Below are 21,595 nucleotides of genomic sequence, written 5' to 3'. Positions count from 1 at the left end.
AATCTTATATTTTGAACTAAAACGAAGAAAAAGGATCCTTTAAAATAAAATTTAATAACTTTTTATACCCGTTGAGGTTAAATATTTTGAAACAAAGTATTTTATAACAGCTTGAATTTCAAATTTTAGAAAATGTCAAAATTCTTTACATGATCGTCACAAACAATCAACTAAATGTTCGCGTCTGAATCTTCGCAGGATACCATTGGAAGGCTTATACTTGACACATTTTATTTATTTGGTCTTACTTGTGAAATCTCTGAGACAGGCTTATAACTTTCCGAACGTCTTTGGTATGTAATTAAATAATCGGAAACGGATATACGTTTTCAGTTACTAAAAATATTTACATAAGAAAAATAATTTTATATATGTATATACATTATTAAATTATTTTGTAATTGTACTTAGTATATGGACATCTCAATTCCCCCTCCCCCCGAGGGAAAAGAACCCCGCTTCACGTGTCTGGTTACTACACCAGCCCCTCAGTTCCTTAATATATGGACAATAAATCTAATCTTTTATGGATAAAAATAATAGGGTATGAGACAGTTTGTAGAACAGCTAATCGTGCTAACAGATCGGAAATTAGCCATTAGTGCTTAAAAGTATTTTAAGTTTTCCATAGATATAGGTCTACTCTGTATATCTGGTAATTCGGCTCACCTTGATATTTAACTTAGACACTGATTAGGTAAAATTATGAAAAATCAAATATTATAAAAATCGAATGAATCTTCTAATATTAACGACACAAACGGACTACTACTACTACTTTTTATATTGTATTCAGTTTATCACTTGAATACCTATTTAAAAGTAGGTATCATATTTGAAAATGCAGAAACGCTTTTTGTTAAAAGTTTTTAATACAAAAAGTTATTTGATTCGCAAAGTGACTCAACCCATTTACCCATACGATTAAATTGCCGTAAAATAGCTCGATGTAATTTATGAAGCTTTTATAGTCGTATGTTAAATAACACCCACTTCTTAAAAGAAACCCTTTTTAATAATACGTAAAGAATAACTACACTTATATTACTGGTGTACTGTGACTGGATTTTTTACTTAAGTTCCTGTATAAAAGAGAAATTAATTTTATTTTTGTTTCTTTTAATAAATTAGTGATAGCAGATAAAACTTTGTGATATAAATTTCCAACAATGAAAGCAAAAGTATTATTACGTGATCTCAGAAAATGTAATTTAAAACTAGCAGTGTGTAAATATAAACTATATATAGCTATATAATATTACTATAATTTAACTTATAACTATATTATCTACCGATATTAAATTCATTGTGATCATTCACAAATTTCTATAAAAAACATTCAGAGGTAATATCAACATCCTGAAAACGTTACATTGTCATCGTTTTCTTGAAAATATTTTCACAATGGAATCATTTAAAATTATTTTATTTTACTTTCTACTGAAAGAGCCGACATCTATGTCGTATCAGCCGGTACCTGATTTTAAACTTGAGATCCAACTATTTCCGTTTAAATTTAGTATGTTTCGCCGAAGTAAGTTAACGGTCAAGATGAAAACCTAAATATTTACAATCCTGAGATCTCGGTATCGGAACATTAAAGATAGAAACAGGAGGACAGTAATCCTTACGAAGGGTGAACGGGACGTACTTTGATTCTGTTTCGTTTATATTTATTTTCCAACATGTAAGCCACAATTCGAGGAGAGTTATATAATTTTGAATAAAACGAGAAATTTGGTAATGAAGTGAAAGTATTTTATTTATATTTTAACATTTGACAACAGGTAAAATATCCCATAAATAAACTGATTTGAAATAGTTAAATTATCTCATAAATATACTGATTTGAAATAGGTAAATATTTTTGTATACCTATGAATAAATAAAACCATGATAAAAAAACAAGTCAGTTGTAGTACCAAAAACAGAATTTCACCATACCAGCAAACAGAATTTTGTAATGAATGGAATGGTTTGATTTTAATTTGAGCCGTAATAAAAAATCAACAAAAAAAATTCGTTTTTTCATAAATTTCATTCAAATTACAATATACCATAATATTCTTAAGCACAAAGATTAGAGTATTATTTTTCGAGGCAAATAGAGAGATTAAGATATTGCCTATCATTTTTTATCATCGTAAGTTTCTCTATATTCTGTTCACATCTAAATGACAGGAATTTTTAACCTAGAAAACTTTAAATGTTACACAACTATCTATATTTTTGTCACTTTGGCAACGAATGACGCCGTTACCTGTAGTTCCTGACGAAATAAAGGCTCATTAACTAAATATCCAAGATTTTCTTCAGCTTTTTACGACGTTTTCTTCCCTTCCCCCAGTAACCACTATTCACACCCAAATTAAGAAGTCATTTTTCTAAAAACTGTTAAGGAAATATTAGTTTTCTTTTGCTCAAGACTAGTAATAAACTAATAAACAATTATGATTTTCACAAATAAAAACTTACGTGGATTTTAATATTTGAAAAAAAAAGAATATTTTTAACAAATATTATTATTCATCACTGTAACATTTTGCAATCATATTTCCTTATAAACAGTGCGTTTAAATTATTCCCACGAAAAGTAACTGTACATTAAAAAAAAAACCTTAAAATAACTGTCAAGTTATAAAAAAAAATTATATCTGTAAAAAATAAAGACTTAAGAAAATAAAAACTAAAGAAAAGTAAAGTAAAGCCAGTCAGATGTCAGCAATGTAAAAAAGAAAGTATTGTCCTGACGAACGTCATGCCCAGATGCTTTTTTCCCTGTTTTATATTTTCCACTCGTTAATGAATTTATTCTTGTGAAATAAAAACTGTGGAAAAACGAATAAGTAAAAACGGAAATATTATTACTGTTTATCTTCTATAAATTTAAAAAAAAAAAATGAAAACTTCTCTCCAAAGAAACAATATATTCTTACTTAATTTTTTTTAACGATATTGAAGCAACGTTTGAAAATTATATTTTAACATGGAAAATTGGTCTTTGCTGAATTAAATTAATAATAAACAGTTAAAAAGAAATAAAATTGACAAGATAGAAACAAAATGAAATATCAAGCTACTTTAAATGATTAAAAACAGAAACAATTTCTATTTTTCTTATTCATTTCTTTTTTTTCGAAACGAATTGAAATGTATTAAGTGGTACTTTGTTGCTATTTTATCAGTACTGTATCAATTTATAAAGAAAAATAATAAACTAAATTAAGTAATTAAAGAAAACCTATACTCTATTTAAAGTCTATAAGAGTCATTTACTTTTCTGATGAAAGTAGTGGAAATGAACGATCTTTATCAAAATATTGTACTGAAATACTGCAATATGAGGTGAAACACGTAACAGAATATTAAAGGTTATTTTAATGATCTGGACTGATAAAAAGAAAATGTAACAGTATAATAGACAGTCGTATTACGACTGCCTGCTGTTTAATTTCAGGAGGTAAGAATTTTGTTACTTTTATAAAATCATACTACTTCTCATAAAAGTATTAAAATAGGTTATAAAATGGCATGATTTAAATTAAAAAATGAGAGATAACAGGTTCAATTTAAAATTTTAATTATCAAACAGTAAGAATCTAAATATAAAAATTACGAATAATATAAATCTGAAGTAAATAGAAGGATGAGAAAAATTAAATAAAGTGGTGTATGACTCAACTAATGCAAACATTTATTAATAAAGAAAGGTTACGTAAAACTTCCAAGAGTTTTTCAACAATTATTAATTCTAGTTGCCTAAGCACAAGAATAGAGGAGTCGAGTTGTAGTATTTGAAGAGTGAGTGGTGGTAGTGTTATTCTGCGTTCTTGTTTTCTTTCAGTTTTTCTGGATTTTTGGTATTTTTACGGATTGTGGGACTGGAATCTGACGGTTAGATTATTTTGGAAGTGTTATTACGTTTTTTCTCGAATTTTGAACGCTGGACAGATTATTTTATTTAAATATCTAGATATCGACCTTATTGCTATAGGCAATAGAGTCTTTAATTGTCTGTATTTAAGTGATTATGTTGGCACTTTATTAGTAATATATTGTGTACGATGGTGGCTATTATACTGATGGCTGATAACAATCTTTAATTATTAATTAATTTAATTCGATTTCTTATCATATCAGGTGTGATAAGATAGCTTGCTATAGCTTGACTCTTTAAGCTGTCTAATACATTTGTTTACTTTATATATACATTTGTAATTTATCAAATCCTTTCTGTGTATAATTTAAGTATATACAGAGTGCATCAATAGGTTGGGTGCGTCTGGCTTACTACTATGGAGGAATCTCCAGAAAAGAGTCCTAGAGCACGATGGAGCCTCAGTTCGGTCAGGCTACTACCAGTATGATATTGGAGGCTGATCAGCCGGAAGGCCTTACCGCCTTACCGCCTGCTACAGGCGGTAAGAAGGAGATAAAACGGCTGAAAGCGAGGCAATCCTCTACAGAGGAGGTGGAAGTGCTCCTTGGAATAGAGGTTCTTGTCAGCAGATTCGAACGGTTGGCGAAAGACCTGAGAAAGAATATTGATAAGAACGTAAAGAAACGTATAAAGGAGCTAAAAATGGAACTTAGCATAGCGGTGAAAGATCTGAGGAGGATGGATACTGATTCTTTAACCATTGGCAAGAAAGTGATTGCAGATATAGCGACACAGACACGGGCTGCTACGGGCTGTACCATTGAGGATGCTCTGGATAACGGGGTGCCGGCGTCCCAGATGGTCAACTTTTTCAAAAATGGCTGACCAGAGAAAGCCTTCAGAAGTACCCAAGTTGGGATACCGGCAAAAATTAAGGGGACGGTCAATAAGGTTGCAGTTGTTGATATGCACGCACTGACAGAACCTAGATCGATGAACACACTGATTGCCAGACATCCACAGGTAGCCTGGCTGTTGAATAAATCCGAAATAAAATCTGGGAATGTCGTATCGGATACTCTGGAGACGAGACTGATAGGAGAAATTAGAGGTGGGACATGTTTCATGTGGCTCCTGTCTCCAACATGTTTCATGTGGCTTACGTGTACTCGAATGATAGCGGATATCTTGCGTAGGCATTAGTGGAGGTTTTTATAAAAAATTAAGACAGAACAGTGGAGGCCGTTTGGGATCGCTACAAGCGGAGATATACGGGCAGGGTACGGGGTACGGCTACCTTGGTCCGGAAGATGCTTGAACGTGAAGGGAAAGCGACGGGCTGTTGCTTCTATATTACTGCGGCGGTTGGCAAACTTTCAGCTGCAAGTAGTGGTGATGTTCCCCCTGAGGATAACCATAAGACGGAGACTATAGTAGTCAAAACGGCGGCGTCCTATGCGGACCACCTTAAATCATTTAAGACGGAGGTGAAGGTTCCAGCGGATTCAGAAATTCTCTCTATAAGGAAAGCTGGCGGCAATATGGAGATTAAAATTAAGGAGAAAAGGAAAACGTATGACGCCCTTAAGCAGATACTTTCGTCAACTATAAAAGATGGTAGTGTTCTCATGAAGACCAGGACGTCCTTTCTCCGGGCACGGGATTTGGAGAACGGCAAACAGCCAGGTATGGGATTTGGGTTATCATTGGGCACCGAAAATCATACAGGGACTGTCTACGGCCTCCGGTCAGGAGTTATCGGCTGACACGAGAGTGACAGTTAGACAGGGTTTTGGAAAAACCGATTGTTACACCCACTGTTCAAAATGGAAGAGTGAAGATCGGGCTTGTGAGCTGTAAAATAGATGTTGATCTCCCTCTGCGATGCTACCAATGTTTAGAAACAGGACATGTTTCTAAACATGTCATGTTCAAGGAACTGCAGGGGCGAAGACAGGAAGGCTGTATGTTACAATTATGGGGGTGACGGACAACACGTTGCAGAATGTAGCAAACATTGAAGTGTCTTACACGCAATGCGGAGGGGCACCAAACTGGCAGTGACGCATGTCCAAAGGGGGCTAATAAAGAGAATAACAAGGAGAACCGGGAGAGGACTGGGCGTACCTCAACCTGTTGATGGAAATGAAAACTGTTTAGTTTAATATGAACCAAGTGACACTGACGCTTGACCTGCTGATTAGGTATGTCTCGGAGATGGACACTGATATTGCGCTCTTCTCTGAGCCCTACATTCCTATCTCGTAGCTAGAGTGGGTTACTCTGAGAATCGGGGTGCGGTCATTTGACCGATTGTGCATTTGCCTGTGGGGACGTCTGAGAGAGCTTGGTTTCGTCAGGGCGACGGTTAGAGTTACTTATTATTACAGCTGTTATCTATCGCCTAACATGTTTGCAGAACGATATCTTGGCCTCGCTTACTAGAGACCTCGAAGCTCATCGGCCGGCATTATTGGCTGGGTATTTTTTTACCTGGTCGGTTACTTGGGGTTCACCCAGGACCAACGTGAGGGGCAGATTGCTGACTGAGATCGTCGCATTATTGGATCTAGAATGCCTCAACTTTGGAGGCGCACTAATGTTCAGAACCTCTCCTGAACATTAGTGCGCCTCCAAAGTGCCCAAACCACTGGGCCCATTATTGATCTTACTTTTGCTACGCCGCTTTGGTGGAGCGGATTCGGGACTGGCAGGTGAGTAAAGACTTCCTAGCGAGTGTTTACCAGGCCATCCTCATGAGTGTTACAGATGGAGGTTCTCCGGAGGCCGGGTGGCCGGTTCTCCGTGGCTGGAGTACAAAGGATATGGACCCGAGAGAATTTATGGAGACACTGGACTCAGTGCGGTACGAGTGGTTACTGCGGCAGAGGACGGGGCCGCATGTCTGGTCAACTGCTTGGAAACAGCATGTACTGCTCTTCTCCCTCGCAGATACTGTTGGAAGAATCGTCCTCCAGTATCTTGGTGAACAGAAGACATTACCCGGAAATGCAGGGAGTGCCTTGAGGCCAGGAGGCTCGCGCTGCGTACGCGTCTCTACTCACTAGGACAGTTACACATGGCCCGATATAGGAGATACAGGAGCGAGCTCAATAAGCTTATTAAAGACTCTAAAAGGGCATAATGGAAGCAATTCATCTCAGAAATTGATACAGACCCATGGGGTAATCCATTTAAAACTGTCGTTAAATGACCACTAAGAGCTAGAGTCCTCTTATCATTTCACACCGCAGAGGTTCAAAACATAATTGAGGGATTGTTTCCTCATGGGGATGGCGTCGTTGCAGAAGTTGAGGACGATGTGAATTCCCTCCACTTTTCACCAGAGGAGATCACAGCAGCAGTGAAACAGATGCCTCTGGATAAGGCGCCGGGACCAGACCTTTTGCCAAATTTGGCAGTTAAGGTGGCTGTTGGGGCGGACCCTGATGCCTTTATGAAGGTATACAATAATTGTTTAGATGAGTGGATGTTCCCTCAGAGGTGGAGACGGCAGCGCCTGTTCTTGATTCCCAAGCCGAGAAGGGACCGGTGCTTCCTTCCTCTTATAGACCACTGGCGGCAATAATCGACATCATGCCAAAGATCCTTGACTGCATGCTACTGCAGAGGCTGACCAGAGTTATTGAGAACACAGGAGGACTTTCGGATAAACAACTCGGTTTTCGCAGAGGATGATCTGCTTGGGACGCGGAATCGGAAGTTGTTGGTTTGGCAATAAGAATCATTGGAAGGAGGAAGATCTGCATGCTTATGGCGCTTTACGTTTGCAACGAATTTAACTGTGTGAACCATGACGCCATTAGGACTGCGCTAGAGAATATGAGAGTCCCCCCGTATCTGAGAAGGATAACTCTCTCCTATTTCAGTGAACTGAAATAGATCTGCGAAGTGAAGGATGGAGCGGTCAAACGGTGCATAGATTGAGGAATTTCACAAGCGTCGATACTTGGGCCGGCCCTTTGGTATGATGGCGTATTTCGCACTCCTCTACAGCCGGGCGTCACTCTCGTAGGTTACGCAGACGACTTGGCTCTCGTGGTGGAATCGAACACTCTGAGACAGTCTATCGCTAAGACTCATACACAACAATCAAAATCTAGATGGCCGGAGTCGGGTTAACCATGGTTCCAGATAAGACGGAGATTTTTGTGTTTACAAGAACCAATCGAAAACCAACATTGAAGATAGTGCTTGAGGGCCAAAGGATAGTTTCAAGGGCTGCGATAAAATAATATCTTGGAATATAGGTGGACGCGAGGATGCGTTTCGGCAACCACGTCTTGGAGGCTGAAAAGGTCATGCGTCTAGTTGCCAGATTACTGCCGAACTGTGGGGGACCGAGGCAGCAGAGGAGGAGGCTGCTGTCTGGAGTGATATACTCCACCTTACTAAAGTAACGTGGAACCGTAAACGGTTCCGAGATATGGGGAGGGATCATTAGATACGGCATATATAGAGGTGCTCTCGAATCAATACACTGAAGGAGCTGCCTCCGTATTACAGCTGCATATCGCACGGCTTCTCAAGAGGCACTCAAAATGTTGGCGGGAATATTACCTGTCAATCTGAAGATCAACCGCAGAAAGAAGATCAAAGAGCAACGGTTGTCAGGTGTAGGCACCCGTTGCTTAAAAGGAGAATGGCTAGCTCCATCATGGAAGAAATGAGGAGAGAATGGCAGATGCGGTGGGATAGATGAAGATGGGAGACCGATGGACACACCGCATAATTGGGGATCTGAGAAGTTGGTGTCTCAGAACATTACTGTCTCACACAGTTTCTAGCGGGCCATGGGAGGTTCAGAGAATACCTTTTTAGGTTTAAGCTAGATCACTCCGCTAGTTGTCCGGTGTGTGTAGACGAGGAAGAGACAGCAGCATATCACGTCTTCTTTCGCTGCCCCCAATTTGAGGATGCGAGGAGGAAAATACTGAACACCGTAGATAAAAGGAAGATGTTCCTACCAGAGGAACTGCAGCAGATCATGTTAGAAAGCGCAGAAAACTAGACGGCTGTAGAAAGGTTTGCTAGGAAGATCATGTAGGAGCTGTACGTCTGAAGGAGTCTCACAAGGGTAGAATAAGGGATCGTCAGATGGTACGGGGCGGACAGGCACGCGGCTGAACCTAGGGGTTTGCCGTACGTGTGGGGATAGCCTGGGTACGATGAGGTCGTGGGCACTCCATCCCGCGTCCGATGGTGATCGTTGAGTATACTATACGTATAGTGTTCGATTGTCTGTGAGGTATTTGTTTATGTGATTGGATGTGGCTGGCTTTGATGTGATGTGTGGCGTTATCGGCGTGAGGTGTGTTTTCTGAGTGATGATTGGATGTTGTGGTGTGTGTGGTGAGATTTATTTTGATTTTTGGTATTGTGGGTGTGAGGTCCATGTCTGCTGTGGTGTCTGAATGTTTGTGAGGACGTATTCCCCCCTTCCTGAAGTAATGCACACCAGCTGTACCAGGAAGGGTGTGTAGCCACGGGTAGAGGTTTAGTCGGTAGTGCGCAGGAACACATACGCATTTAACGTATTTTAAAGTTTAAATACTTTTATGACAGTAATTTAACGCCAAAAAATTATTTAAATCTACTCGTTTGAAATAAATCCTTCATATATTCGTATAAGTAATCTTTACTCCTGTATAAATATGTTTAGGTATTTTTGTGTTAAACAAATATGAGTATTCATATATACGAGGTCTGTAAATAAAGTAATGAGACTAGCTTTTTGGCATCCAAAATGGCAGCAATGTAGAGTTACTAGTAAATAATACGGTATATGAACAGGTGATTTATATTAGGTATTAATATTTTTAGTCTGTTGTTGCCAAGTGAGACGTAAACAAATTTTGATAAAACGAGTTTTTGTTATGAGTTACAAAAATGAGTGCTACTAATTATGAGCAACATTGTACAATGAAGTTTTGTGTTAACCTCGCTGAGTATGCTACTGAAACTTTTTCAAAATTGAAAAGGGCGTGTGGAGATGAAGCCCAAGTTTTTAAGTGGTTGAAAGCATTTTAAGATGACCGGGAATCAGTTGCGGACGATCCACGCTCCGGAAGACCGTTAACGTCAGAATGTGACGACAATGTTGAGCGAATCAGAAACTTGATATGGTACGACCGGCGATTAATTGTCAGAATGATTGAAAAAAAAAATCAATTTGAAATATACCAGAGTATCAAATTTTTACCGAATTTGACATGGAAAAAGTTTGTGCAAAATGGTTCACAAAATACATCACTGTTGAACAGAAAAACTATAATATGGAATTGTATTGCGATCATCTAGGGCGAACTGAAAGTGATCCTGAGTTTCTAAAAACTGTTATTACTGGTGATGAATCTTGGATATTTGAGTATGACCCAGAAACAAAACGCAAGATCAAGGAGTGGCACAATTCAAATTCACCACGTTCCAAAAAAGCAAAAATAAGCAAATCAAAAATTAAAACCATGCTAATTTCTTTCTTCGATAGTAATGGCAATTATCCATTTTCCTACGGGACAGACTGTAAATCAATGTATTTACCGATAAATTCTTAAAAGACTGCGAAAAAGAGTTGCTCGCGTGAGACCACCCATCAAAGACAACTGGATGCTTCATCATGACAATGCACTTTATCATACTGCACTCTAAATTAATGAGTTTTTGGCAAAGAAAAACATTCCTGTAGTCCCTCAACTACCTTATTCACTTGATTTGAGCCCCTGCACTTTTTTCGGTTCCGAGGTTTAAAAAATAACTCAAAGTATTTTTAGAAATGTAGTGTCGGATTTATAGAATTTTAAAAAGTACTGCTGGAATCTGACGATGGCGGAGTTATAATGGAATCCAACTTTATTTGCTAAAAATGACAAATAATGAATAAGCAAGCGTAGATGATTGTGTTTCGTGATTTCGCTAAATACGAAACTACAAATGAAATTAAATGAAAATTTGGAAGAATATGTGATGATGGATGTACAAAAGTAAAATGATGGTTTACGTGACGAAGAATCAGAGGTTATACTAGGAAGTTAATGATACAGTTGTAAAGTGATGTTTTATCAAAAAGTCATTAGTTTTAAGATAGATAAAAATGTAATTGAATTGGTTGTATTTATTAATACATAACGTTTGGTTATTTTTTAAAAATAAATATAAATTAGAGGAATTTTAAAAATGGAAGTTGGAACACAATTTTTTTGTCTTATAATTTACAATTTAACTATTTTAACAATTTCAAGATATTTCAAATTTTATATAAAATTGTCCAAAAAAAATCCAATAAAATGCAATTATTCATATTTTATTACATAATATAATTTGCGTTATTTTCGCTGGGTTTTTATATTTTACTATGGGTTTGGTTCGATCGACTAAGAAATAGGGTTAAAAAGGAATCAGCAAGCAGAAGTGAAAACCCATCTCCATCGAAAGTTTGCATTCAAAATCAGCAGTCGTGTGGATGGATCAAAGCATCACAACCTCACGACCGAACTGATACTGTAACCATATATCCACCACATATTGCTTTTATATGCCTGCCACCAACTCAAAAATTGGTAGAATATTGCTAATGTATAAGTTATTATTGTGTGTAATATGAAGAAATGAAATAAATTTGCGCTCTCCGGGTTTGAACATAATCAAATGAAAATCATTTTTTTTTTTAGTAATTAGCTGATATTACTTTTAGGATTGAAACAATAGTTCAAATTTCGTTCTAGTAAATAGCCAAAATTGTTTTACTTATATAAGAATAAAAACATAAAAATCTTCTAAATCGTTTATTCGTATATATATAATAATATATAAAATATATATATAATAATAATATATATATATATATATATATATATATATATATATATATATATATATATATATATATATATTATGTTATATATATTATGTATATATATATTATTTCTTTGATCCAATCTCCGTAGGCCCGAACCCACGTGAAAGCACACTCGGTCCTAGGGGTGCCATTGCTTCTAACCTTCCAGGCGACCATGCCGGAGCCGGCTATGCCGTACCCGGCATGGGGTATCACCTGGTCAGCCGGGACTAGGCTCTCTCAATTGCCTGCCTCAAATCAGGAGGCCCCCTAACCGGGTCTCGGTCTTTATTTGCCTGCCTCAAATCAGAGGTAACCAAACAGGGGACCTACGATCGAGACTCGGTCTTTTCACTTTCCCTTCCTACTCAACCAGGAGTCCCCGTTCACTCATCGAATGTGCGACACCTCAGCATCGCAATCCTCATGAACGGGGCTATCCAGCCACACCCTACATTACCCCACTAAGTACCATCCTTTTCCTTTTCAACTTCCTACGACAATGGTTGCATGTGAAAAAATTGTCACAAGTTTAGCAAACGACAAGCCTCATCTTACAATTCCAGCTACGTTTTGATCATGACTTGCCGTAAGGGTTGGTCATATCAAAAATTGTTTCAGACAAAGGTTTTAGGTAATGTTTAGAGGACTAACGATCACTTTAAAGCAATTCGATACTGTTCCTATTAAGGGAGGTATAATTTATTTGTCTTCGAAACCCCATTTTTTCCACTCGCTGGACTAATAGTTGGTGATGTAGAAAAATTTTACTTAGATAAGTATTAGTCAATTATAGAATAGTAGGAACGTTAAACGAATTCGATATTTTACTTAATAAGAAAGTTATAACGATATTATTTTTTTTTCGAAATAGCTCCCCATTTCCACCTCCACGGTCCAATTTTGCCCATTAACGAACTCGGCCAATACTTTTGGTCGTTATATTTTATGTATCAATTTGATCAATTTGAGAGTGATTGCCAGTTATCGTATCCACTTGAAAGTGAAAAATATATATATATATATATATATATATATATAAACTTTTGAACTGATGGTGGTTTTGGGGTCTGAGGGATTGAAATGCTAAGGTATGTCGAAATTTTCCAGAAGTCAAATGGTAGTACCCATTACAATAGGTAGTAGCTTTTTTATGAAATCTACCTTAAATTTAATACAATAATTTTGAATGAAGAGGTTGGCACTACCATTGTTGTTTATAATTAGTTAAAATAATTTTTTTTTTTTTTTTTTTGAGAAAAGTTATTGTTAAGAAGAAATGATTTTGAACACGGAAGAAAATATTTTTATTGTGACAAATTATTTAACAACTAAATCTTTTGTTTTGTGCCAAAAAGCTTTTCAATTGCAGTTCCCGAGTAAGAATGTACCAAATAAATTTTCAATTCATCGTTTGATAAAGAATTATAAAGGAATTGGTTCTGTTTGCAATCAGAGAGAGTAGAGCTATTTAAACTCGCCTAGCAAATCATTTTGAAAACTTGCGCAAAAATATATCTCAGTATAGTGCCTTTAAAGCTACCCGGCTACTTAACCTAAAGCCATACAGAATTCATCTATCGCATGAATTACATACAGTTGATTTTGCTGCTAGGCTCATCTAATGTCTATGGTTTAATCAGTTTTTTCGGAAGAGCATTAAAGTACTGAATAATGTATTTTTTACAGATGAGGGATCTTGGTTTGATTTGAGTGGTTAATTGATTTGAGTCGGAATGATCGCTCCAGGAGCCCCAACAATTCTCACATCATTACCTCTACACCCACAGAAAATTAATGTGCAGTGTGCATTTTCCGGGCGAAGAATAATTGGCCCAATATTCTTTGAAAATACACTTAATGTAGACCTCAACCAAGAAAATGTAATGCAATTTATTGCAAATTTAGAATTAAATGAGAAAGATTCGTGGTTTAAAAAAGGTGGGGCCACATATCACACGGCAAGAGCAACAACAGACCTTTTGACAAATTTCTTTGATGTAAGAGTAATATCAAGTGGCTTATATCCAACTACATCACCTGATCTTTCTCCTACAAATTTTTTTCTCTGGGAATATCTAAAAGGTTATGTATTCAAAAATAATCCACATAACATTAAGGAAGTGAAAGCCATCATAACTTAAGAATTATGAAAAACTGGAAGAGGTACACTTTGAAAGGTCGCACGGAACATGAAAAAGAGGGTAAAGGCTTACATTGATGAAAATGGTGGACACTTTCAATATTTATTATAAAAAAATCTGATCCCAGTATTATTTTTCACAAATAACTGTAATATTTATAACTAACTGTCTTAAATATACCACATTATATCTGTTTAAACTGGCTTGCGTATCAAAACAAACACCCGGTATCCTATGTTTATATGTATTTTACTACCCGACAATGTTACTAAAATATTTCCTTTGTGTTGTTTCACGACACAGAGGGTCGTACTTTTTGTTTAAACATGATACGTTTTAGTCTTTTTAATTGTAATGATAGTTTCGAAACACCTGAAATGCAAGATGCACTAAAGGAATTGCTTTTTTTAATTTTGTATTCTTAAGAATATCTTAATGACGTTCACTTCACAATATGCCCTTGTTGAACAAATGAAAGGAATGACTTGGATTACACTTCAATGGAAATTGCGTGCTGATGTAATGAAATGTATTCGGATAAATGAGCAAAGTAATGAGAAATTTTTTTAGTTCTTTTTTTTCTCTTTTAAGCCTAGAATAAGACTCCAGGCTTATGCATGAATAAATATAATTTTTTTAAGTCGCTTCTCAATTGTAATTAAAATAATTTCTATTTTAATAATTGTGGATATATTCTGCCGTTTAGGATTTAATAATTCGTCGTGATGTAAACTGTATTACACCATGGTAGAAACAGTAGTTTGATAACTATTTACGGAAATTTAAGGGCCTACTCTAAAGCTACATGGGCATAAAGATACTACCAAAATTTAATACCCTTCTTCTAAATAAGTGGGTGAAAAGATCTCACACATTAAAAAGTGAAATCTCTACTAAAGTAAAACAATCTCTACTACTTCTGAAATATGGGGATTCCAAAAAGAATGTAGAGCTAGATGGGGATGAAGATACTATCACAATTTAATAATACCCTTCTTCTAAATTAGCCAGTTAAAAAAGATCCTAAGTAATGCGTATAAAAATGTGGAATCTTAGATATTCCATAATAAAATTAAAATAATTTCCATTACTTCTCAAAATATAGGTTTCCAGAAAAAAATACTCCTATCTCTGAATATAATTGTAGTATCTAAACGTACTAAACATATTTCCAATAGAAATTTAAAAAGTTGTAATCTATATACAAATATTATATATATATATATAAAACAACATGTCGTGAGTGATTCATAATCAATGCCCAGCAAAAACTACTGAAGTAAAATTGATGAAAATTTGTACACAAGTTTTATCTAATGGTATAAGCGCACACTAAGAAAGTAATATTTTGAAATTCCAAGTTTAATGAATTAAAATGTGCTTTTGGATTTTTTTTTAAATCCGGTTTTTTTTTAATTTTTGGTAAAAAATGAAGAAATTACTTGATTTTTTGGTGTGTGTAATATACATATGAATACATTAACACTAATTTCTAGATTTTCTGAAATTGAGATTTTAAAGGATTAAGATGGGGTAACATTAAATTTTATTATTTTAAAAAAATTTTCTATCACAAAGAAAAATATCAACTTCATTTTTCGTGTATTTAATCTTCATCAAAATACCTAAAAACTAATTTGTAAATTTTTGAAATTCGATCTTGAAACGGGCGAAGAAAGATAAAATAATTCAAATAATAATTTCAAATTCTCCACATTTTTGACTATACTGAAGGAGAAATTCATTCGATTTGGGCTTGCAAATACTCTTCAGATAAATATCTAAAAAGATTTTCGGACTTTTGAATTTTAATAAATTAAGTGCTAAAAAACAATCTGATTTTTACATTTTTGTTGTTTTATGCTACTGCTATTGAATTAATCTAGTCCTGACCAGCTAACGTGACCGCAACGCAATGTGAAAAGTAAGTAACCATACAGCCCAGCGAAACCGCGACGGCGATGCTAGTAATTAAATAAATGAAGATCGGTGTTTGAAAACTTCAACTGGATGTAGTTAAAAATGTTTATTAAAATTTGCAATGAACTATAACAATAGTTACCTAGATTTATAGTAATTAAATCATTATTAACCAATAAGTTAATAGTGTACTATTTGGTCGCTTATTGCCCGCAAATTGAGGCCACTCAAACTGTTTGAGGTTACGTCAAGGTAAGACCGAACAGAGGATAGGTTCACACTGCGTGAACTACTAACTGTAGGGTGTTTTAAAGTGGTTGGTAGTAGGGTAGAGAAGTGGCGAGGATCAGAACCTGTAGAGGAGAAAAGTGAAAGGGTTTTGGGAGGGGAACTGATCGATGCCGTGACACACACCTGCAGGCATTAGTGACTGCCAGTATGTGGTTACGGCGTACAAAATATCCTCCATTCACACATATTACTATTGCTCTTACTATCATTTTCATCATCACAATAATATAATAGTGTAAAATTGAATACTATTCAACAGAAATTCATGTATCATAAAACTTCCTTTATTAAAATATTTAAGTGATATAAATATTTTTAGCAGTACAACTAACATGAAAATAATGCAAGCGTTTACAGTTATAAAAATTTATTTCAAACGTATTAGCTTTTTTCTTTGCTCTCTAACTGCGGAAGAAAGGTAATGTGTTGACAAACTTGACAACTTTGTGTTTTCAATTTGTGATGCACAATTTTTTAGCCGATTTTCATAAAATAGGTATCATCAAATTTAAGTCGTAATCCCCCAAAAAAATGATGATTAAAAATTAACGTAATTGTAATAGCGGGCTTAATTGCTCTATTTTCCAAATAAAATATAATTGCGTAGAACTCATTGAGTGGTAAAATAAAAAAAGTGATTAAAATGTTTAAAAAAATGTTGTATATAAAAATAAGAAATAATTATTTGTATTTATTAACTTATAAAATTAATTAATATTTAATGTAAACCACCTTACCAGCACGTTGATATGTACTCTAGATCTTTAAGCTTACTTGGAAGCCATCACTAGGAGATAAAATAAATACATTTAAAGTCAAAAGTTTAATAAATCAAAGGTAACACTTAAAACTTTTTTTAAACTTTTGACTTTAAATGCATTAATTTTAACTCTTGATTATGGCTTCCAAATAAGCTGAAAGATCTAAAGTACATATCAACGTTCTGGTAAGGTGATTACATTAATTGTTAATTTATTCATTTAACATATCAGCGGTACCACGTTTGAGAAATTAACTTATAAATCTCGCTTGAAACATAGCTTATAAGTCAATCTCAATGATTCTTTACTTTTTACTTATTAAACTTTAAGGTACGTTTTTGGGTAAACTTTTTAAATAACTCCATTAGTGAGTGAACACTAATAATCTTAAACCGAATTTTTGTCGTATTGTACAACGCATTTTTCAATTAGTAATATTCACATTCACGTTTTGTAAAAGATAAAAATATTACAATTAGAAAATAGATTAAACTTCAAATATTTAAAAGTTGATCGCCTCCTAAACTGACAAAAATTAATTCAGCTTTCTTTTCGGCGAAATATTTTTAAGGTTAGAAAAGAATATTATTTAAAGCAACTTCGGTTAAAAATTTCGAAAATGAAAGTTTTCTTTTCAATTCAAACAGTGATCAATTATTCTTTGGTAAATCAGTCTTTTTATTATTCTATTTGAGGGTTATTTTTGTTTTTTACTTTAATTATAAAAATTTTTAAAAACTTTCATACGAATCTTATTTTTAAAATTTCAAACGGGGTTCTTCCTTCACCTGGCGGGAAGTTTTTGTAATTTACTCGGTGGGAGTTTATGTGTTAAGTAAAGATTTTTCTAAGCCAAGAATTTAATTTTTGAATAACTTGGTAAATAAATCTGAATTTAATCATAAAACATATCCAGTTGTATATAGATATTGTTTTTACATTTTGACTGAAGTAATAAACATTCTGCGTAATAGATGAGATATGGAATCCGGTAAACATTTTTAATTTAATTGCTATAAATATACATTTTATCTCTACATGTTAAATCATTTCATTCAAATATCATGTTGGAATAGCACAAAAAAATCTTAAAATTAAATTAAAGAAAGTTCTTCTTTCTTTCATGATTTGTACGTTGGTATCTGTTCCAACTAGAGAACAATAAGCAATCTCCTCCCACTGCTCAATGAGATGAGAATGATATGTATGACATGTAAATGACGTGTATTCTTGTATACACTCAGGCCGACCATTCCTGAGCAATATGGTTAATTGAACCGTAACCATTAAATTACACCGATATCCACTGTCTAGCAATAAATCCGTATAAAAGCAACTAACCGTTTAGGATTTGAACCTCAGAATCGTTGACTTTCAAAAATCAGCTGTTAAACAACTAATTTGTGTCGATTAGTTGATCATTAGACCAGTCTGGTGGGCTCAAAAAATGAACGTAAACTAAATTTAAAAAGTTCGTAAAATTTACTTTAATGATCAACTATGAAAAATTTTGTCTCATTCCTGTTAAAACGTATCTAATTTTCAAATGATTTCTGTTAAAAGAATAATTTTTTTTTTTTTTTAATATGAAAAACGGCAAAAATAAAGCGTACGCTTCGGATTACCTATATTCTACAAACTTTCATGCAATTTTCACTCAAGTACGTCGGCGGTAGGATTTGATGAGAATTTTTACGGCATCGTTAAATCCTTCTTTTTTTCTGCAATAATCTACCTAATCAGTTAATTTCCCCTTTTATTCTGTATGTTTTTTTTTCCAACGTCACTTTTGACTTTTTTTTTATTATTACTATTCAAGTTATCGAATTTAAATTTATTTTACATAACGTCATTATATTAGAACCACAATTAATTATATAGTTTAAAAAATTATAATATTTACAATAATTTTAGAAGATGAAAGAAAACAAGATTGAATCTTTGTTCCAGATTTTTAGCTAAACTTTTAAATTTTCTAAGTTCAGTTAATATTTTTATAAATCTACCACAATACATTTATTTTTAGTATAATAACTACTTGTACGTTAATTATAATAATACTGCATTATTTTGTATAATGCAGTGTTAATTTATACTAATATATATATAATATTAATTTATATAATATTAATATATATATAATTATAATATTTATATATTATATATATAATATTTATAATATTAATATATATATAATATTAATTTATATATATATATATATATATATATATATATAGTTATGAAAGCATATCTTCAAGTAATTTAAAAATATTACTCAATGAGTTTCACAGAGTACATAATACAAATATCCAATATTTGTTGATGTATGTGTATAAATAATATCAAAATAATTAAACTACGTCCACAGTTGGATTAAAAATATTATATACTTAAAATAAATCTAAAAAGAGTTATTAAACTGATAAATAAAAATGTAGATCCTACTTTAAATCCCGATGAGGAAAATTATCTTTCAAAATAAAAAATCTTATATCACAAGGTTTCTTTAGCAAATTGGTAAAAAAATTTGACAATAAAAATCACTCCCATTTTAATATAAAACAAGGGTATAAGTAAAAAAATTAATGTGTAGTGAAATATAATTATATGATACAACTAGAAATTCTTTTCAAAAAAATATTTTAAAATTGGTAATGAATAAAGTATTGAAACATAAATAAATATGTGTTTAATGTGAACAAAAATGTCAGTATATTTAAAATGTTTTTTACAAATCTGAGAATAATACCATTTGGGAAATCATGTTACATAAAATATTTTGTATACAGGAAACTCCCTTTAAGAAAACTCCATCTAAGAAAATCCTGATAAAAATCCCTAATGGTTTTTTTATTTTTTCTTCAATTCTTATATCTACTTTCCTACCCACTTGATACTGGTGATAACCTAACAAATTTTAACTGTAATGTCGTAGTGGTTTTTTATAGTTTTCAAATTCTTCTTTAAATTCATTTTATAGTTTAAAAAAATTTCTTTTTTTATATAATAATTATTTATTTTTATCATCAATTATCATTTTTTTATATTTTTTCTTAAATCTTAATGAAACACTAACTTATAAATACCGAAAACTGAACCCCACTTATTAAGGTAAGACGTTAAAATTCAGTTAAAGATAATTTTAATTTCTGGAATTATAATTCGATCGATGCGTACCACTATATCAGTTTTTGTAACATGTTAAAAAAAAGTATAAATTAACAAAATATTCTAGTAACACAAACACTCTTTCTTTTGTCGTAACTAGTGTTACATTTGATTCAGAACACTAAATCCCCAACCCCACTCTTAAAGAGTGTTATGTTATTCCTGAAAGTCTCTTCACACTGTTATTAATAATCTAATTAATTGATTAATGTAAATAATAATGAAAGTCAAGGTACGAATAAACATTTAATAATTAATTATTATGTAATCCAATGTAATATTTCGTAATTAATGCACCAACATTAATTAACGTGATTATAAATCACGTTAAATTTTAAACCAGTAATTAAATTGCTTCATATATAAATATATATATATATAGAGGTATATTTACATATATAAACTTTCATTACCTCTGATGCGGTTAACAGTATCCACATTAAAGGCTTAAGTGGTAAAGAATAAAATTATTTTAAAATTTGCAGATAAAGTTCTACCATTTGAAATAAAGAGTTAATAAAAGAATAAAATGTTATTTAATTTTTTATTTTTCTTAATTTTTCAGAATAATTTAAAAGAAAACCAATTGCAGTTTCTAAATGCTTCTTTTACTATTATTAATTTACTATTCAAAATTAGAATATCTTTAATTTTAATTTTGAAATTTTTGTTTAACGAATGACAAAACAACCAAATAATGATATTAAGCAAGTTATAGCTTAATAAAAAAATATTATTTTGAATACATACGTACACACCCACATAACAATTCACACACAATATGAATTCTTGATGAATTCAGATGAAACATTCCTTTATTTTATTGTATCCCTATTGAATACATCTCACATAAAAACTAACAATGAAACCAGTTTAATATGAATTCTTCGAAATCATAATATAGATACGTAACATTAAATATGATTATATTAACAGTTAAAATAAAATCAAAATCTTATACGCTAAGATTATGAAAAAAGAACTCTTACTTATGATCGATGTTTTAATTGCTTGATAGAATGTTTAGATATAAAGGACAATACTTATATATGAATAAAAAATTAAAACCTAAAAAACACTCAACTATATAGCCGCAGAAAACATAAATATGTAAAAAAAATTATATCTAATATAATGTAATGAAGCATTGAAGCAAGAACAATCCAATCTCACGTTTTAATGAAAAAATAAAAAATATATATATAAAATGTAAACGTATGGTAAAACTTTCTGGAATAAATTTTTGCAGATATTTTTCATTAAATTAATTTAATTACGAGATTTTAAATTAAATTAGAATAATTAAACGACGTTTCGTAAAAAATGTATTTAAAAAATAAGTGGTTATTCTTAGGAAAAAGCTAAAACTTTGTGGCATGTGTATTTGTTAATCCAAATACTTGTGCAAAGGCAACAAATAGACTACATTAGCATTTTGAGTTACATTAATTTTGGATAGAAGTAAAAATCCAAACATGTGTTTCTCTGAAGTGTTTATTATAGTAGCCTTTGAATAAGTCTACATGTACTAAAAAAAAAAAAATTGCATTATATTATTAAATAATTTTAATTAAAA

At 32.8% G+C, this 21,595-nt stretch overlaps 1 protein-coding gene across 1 annotated transcript in view; it reads right to left on the bottom strand.

Annotated features, from left to right (window-relative positions):
• The window catches only part of NaCP60E (Na channel protein 60E), a 934,708-nt gene that overhangs the window by 624,821 nt on the left and 288,292 nt on the right, over window positions 1-21,595 (bottom strand). The window lies entirely within an intron of this gene.

This window comes from Lycorma delicatula, chromosome 3 (assembly GCF_047948215.1).
Source record: "Lycorma delicatula isolate Av1 chromosome 3, ASM4794821v1, whole genome shotgun sequence".
Classification (NCBI taxonomy): Eukaryota; Metazoa; Arthropoda; class Insecta; order Hemiptera; family Fulgoridae; genus Lycorma; species Lycorma delicatula.
The sequence above is the reverse complement of the archived record's forward strand: the minus strand, read 5'-3'. Positions and strand labels throughout refer to the sequence as shown.